Below are 5,000 nucleotides of genomic sequence, written 5' to 3' on the forward strand. Positions count from 1 at the left end.
ATCACCTCTGCAGCATGAAGCAGCCGCTTAAAGACGGAGGGAAATGACTGAGAATGTTCTTTAGATCAAGAGACATATTTTTCAAATCCACGACAGCCTGACGGGGGGCCGAGATGCAGACCACCGACGCCTTTCAGAGCCTCCATGCTGCTTCCACACAGAACCGCGCGCTTTGTAGCTGCGCTTTAATGTGAGCAGCGTCAGGAAACACACAGCCATTCAGTTCCCCTCCTGACGGGCCGCGCTGGAGCTGTGGCATTGTTTCTTATTATGAGAAAACAGACCTCACTTTATTTAAACCCTTGCTGGGGGTTTTGAAAACAATCATTTCAGATTTAGAGATATATATTTCTCTTCCAGGAAGTTTGGTTCTGTAATAATCGACTAGAAAACATCAAGGTCAACATTTAGGAAGCTTCGTTCTCTTCATTATTGTCAAACTGTCAAAGTTGCACCAACCCTGTTTGTTTGCATATTATCAATTTGCAAAAATGGAAACAAATGATATACACCTGAACATCAGCAGGAGAGGACTCTTTAAAGTAGAGACACTACATACTGATATACACCTGAACATCAGCAGGAGAGGACTCTTTAAAGTAGAGACACTACATACTGATATACACCTGAACATCAGCAGGAGAGGACTCTTTAAAGTAGAGACACTACATACTGATATACACCTGAACATCAGCAGGAGAGGACTCTTTAAAGTAGAGACACCACATACTGATATACAGGACTGTCTCAGAAAATTAGAATATTGTGATAAAGTTCTTTATTTTCTGTAATGCAATTAAAAAAACAAAAATGTCATACATTCTGGATTCATTACAAATCAACTGAAATATTGCAAGCCTTTTATTATTTTAATATTGCTGATTATGGCATACAGCTTAAGAAAACTCAAATATCCTATCTCTAAATATTAGAATATCATGAAAAAGTATACTAGTAGGGTGTTCAACGAATCACTTGAATCGTCTAATTAACTCGAAACACCTGCAAGGGTTTCCTGAGCCTTGAAAAACACTCAGCTTGGTTCAGTAAACTAAATCACAAGTATGGGGAAGACTGCTGATCTGACTGCTGTCCAGAGGACCGTCATTGACACCCTCCATCAGGAGGGTAAGACACAAAAAGAAATTTCTCAAAGAGCAAGCTGTTCACAGAGTGCAGTTTCAAAGCACATCCACAAAAAGTCTGTTGGAAGGGGGAAATGTGGCAGGAAACGCTGCACAACCAAGAGAGATGACCGCAGCCTTAACAGCATTGTGAAGAAGAGTCGCTTCCAGAATTTGGGGGAGCTTCAAAGACAGTGGACTGAAGCTGGAGTCCAGGTATCAAAAGTCACTGTTCACAGACGTGTCCGGGAAATGGGCTACAATAGCCGTATTCCCATGGTCAAGCCACTTCTGAACTCAAGACAACGGAAGAGGCGTCTGACTTGGGCTAAGGAAAAGAAGCACTGGACAGTTGCACAGTGGTCCAAAGTCCTCTTTTCAGACGAAAGCAAGTTTTGTATTTCATTTGGAAGTCAAGGCGCCAGAGTCTGGAGAAAGGCTGGAGAGGAGCAAAATCCAAGTTGCTTGAAATCCAGTGTGAAGTTCCCACAGTCAGCGATGGTTTGGGGAGCCATGTCAGCTGCTGGTGTTGGTCCACTGTGTTTCATCAAGCCCAGAGTAAATGCAGCTGTGTACCAAGAGATTTTAGAGCACTACATGCTTCCGTCTGCTGAAAAGCTCTATGGAGATGAGGAATTCATTTTCCAGCATGATCTGGCACCTGCCCACAGTGCCAAAACCAGCAGTAACTGGTGTACTGACCATGGCATTACTGTCCTCGATTGGCCTGCAAATTCCCCTGACCTGAACCCCATAGAGAATATGTGGGGTATTGTGAAGAAGAAGCTGAAAGACACCAGACCCAACAATGCTAATGAGCTAAAGGCCGCTATTGAAGCATCCTGGGCATCCATAACACCTCAGCAATGCCACAGGCTGATTGCCTCCATGCCACGCCGCATTGATGCAGTAATCCGTGCAAAAGGATTCCCAACCAAGTACTGAGTGCATTAATGGACATTTTCAAATGTTTGATTGTGTTTTGCTGTTATAAATCTTTTTTTTTTACTTGGTCTGAGGAACTATTCTAATTTTTTGAGATAGGATTTTTGAGTTTTCTTAAGCTGTATGCCATAATCAGCAATATTAAAATAATAAAAGGCTTGCAATATTTCAGTTGATTTGTAATGAATCCAGAATGTATGACATTTTTGTTTTTTTAATTGCATTACAGAAAATAAAGAACTTTATCACAATATTCTAATTTTCTGAGACAGTCCTGTACACCTGAACATCAGCAGGAGAGGACTCTTTAAAGTAGAGACACTACATACTGATATACACCTGAACATCAGCAGGAGAGGACTCTTTAAAGTAGAGACACTACATACTGATATACACCTGAACATCAGCAGGAGAGGACTCTTTAAAGTAGAGACACTACATACTGATATACACCTGAACATCAGCAGGAGAGGACTCTTTAAAGTAGAGACACTACATACTGATATACACCTGAACATCAGCAGGAGAGGACTCTTTAAAGTAGAGACACTACATACTGATATACACCTGAACATCAGCAGGAGAGGACTCTTTAAAGTAGAGACACTACATACTGATATACACCTGAACATCAGCAGGAGAGGACTCTTTAAAGTAGAGACACTACATACTGATATACACCTGAACATCAGCAGGAGAGGACTCTTTAAAGTAGAGACACTACATACTGATATACACCTGAACATCAGCAGGAGAGGACTCTTTAAAGTAGAGACACTACACACTGATATACACCTGAACATCAGCAGGAGAGAACTCTTTAAAGTAGAGACACTACATACTGATATACACCTGAACATCAGTAGGAGAGGACTCTTTAAAGTAGAGACACTACATACTGATATACACCTGAACATCAGCAGGAGAGGACTCTTTAAAGTAGAGACACTACATACTGATATACACCTGAACATCAGCAGGAGAGGACTCTTTAAAGTAGAGACATTACATACTGATATACACCTGAACATCAGCAGGAGAGGACTCTTTAAAGTAGAGACACTACATACTGATATACACCTGAACATCAGCAGGAGAGGACTCTTTAAAGTAGAGACACTACATACTGATATACACCTGAACATCAGCAGGAGAGGACTCTTTAAAGTAGAGACACTACATACTGATATGAACCCTGAAAAGGACCATAATATATCACATCTCATTAATTTAATTGAGGTTTTTCTCAAACAACCAGGAGGGAAATGTGTATTTTCAGCACCGAATGAATCCACATTTCGTTAAGAGTTTTTTTGGCGGTGTGTGTGGGATTGAGTGTGTATGTGTGTGTGTGTGTGTGTGTGTGTGTGTGTGTGTGTGTGTGTGTGTGTGTGTGTGTGTGTGTGTGTGTGTGTGTGTGTGTGTGTGTATTCATTCCTTCAAAAGGCTCCACCCCCCCACACGACAAACGAGGCGCTTCCTTTCTTCGCGGCGGCGGTCATGAACGAGTCATAGCTAATCCCTGGAGGGGGGTCCTCGCTTTGTCTGGTCTCGACCGGGGGGTTAGAGGCTCTGAAAGGCCGCGGATCAGTTTAACATCTATTAGCAGGAAGCTGAGACCCCCGCAGGGAAAATCCTAATGGCTGCTACGCCCCCCCACCTCTGAATATGTTGTTCCTTAAGCTTAAAGCCTTTGTATTCCTCTTGGTTGTTGTTTTAAGTTACATTATCTCCAGTTTTGTACTAAAGTAAAATGTTTGAGATACTTGATTATTATCATTTTACCATTCCCTTTGTATTTGTAGACACACACGACCATATAGGAACAAAACAACAACAAAAAAGACGAAATGGAGACTGACCAAAAGACACAGAAAGACACAGAAAGACACAGAAACTGAGGAGAAGCAAACCACCATTACTCAAAAAAAAGAAAAAAGAGACATGAAATAACCCAAACGACCCGAAAGACACAAAAACGGATTCTAAACAAGTACAAAGACACCAAAAGACTAAAAGTGATGAAAAACAACCAATCAAAACAAACATGTCAGACATGTCCGTGACAAGATAAGAAACTAACCAGATGTAAGAAAGGACTCAGAACATCCACAGAGACACGAAGACCAACAACTGACTGACCTCAGGTGTGTGCTGAACCTGTGTGTGTGTGTGTTGAACCTGTGTGTGTTGAACCTGTGTGTGTGTGTTGAACCTGTGTGTGTGTTGAACCTGTGTGTTGAACCTGTGTTTGTGTTGAACCTGTGTGTGTGTTGAACTGTGTGTGTGTTGAACCTGTGTGTGTGTGTTGAACCTGTGTGTGTGTGTTGAACCTGTGTGTGTGTGTTGAACCTGTGTGTGTGTGTGTGTTGAACCTGTGTGTGTGTTGAACTGTGTGTGTGTGTTGAACCTGTGTGTGTGTGTTGAACCTGTGTGTGTGTGTTGAACCTGTGTGTGTGTTGAACCTGTGTGTGTGTGTTGAACCTGTGTGTGTGTTGAACTGTGTGTGTGTTGAACCTGTGTGTGTGTTGAACCTGTGTGTGTGTGTTGAACCTGTGTGTGTGTTGAACCTGTGTGTGTGTGTTGAACCTGTGTTTGTGTTGAACCTGTGTGTGTGTGTTGAACCTGTGTGTGTGTGTTGAACCTGTGTGTGTGTTGAACCTGTGTGTGTGTGTTGAACCTGTGTGTGTGTGTTGAACCTGTGTGTGTGTGTTGAACCTGTGTGTGTGTTGAACCTGTGTGTGTGTTGAACCTGTGTGTGTGTGTTGAACCTGTGTGTGTGTTGAACCGGTGTGTGTGTGTTGAACCTGTGTGTGTGTGTTGAACCTGTGTGTGTGTTGAACCTGTGTGTGTGTGTTGAACCTGTGTGTGTGTGTTGAACCTGTGTGTGTGTGTTGAACCTGTGTGTGTGTGTTGAACCTGTGTGTGTGT

This window comes from Notothenia rossii, assembly GCF_949606895.1.
Source record: "Notothenia rossii genome assembly, chromosome: 8".
Lineage (NCBI taxonomy): Eukaryota > Metazoa > Chordata > Actinopteri > Perciformes > Nototheniidae > Notothenia > Notothenia rossii.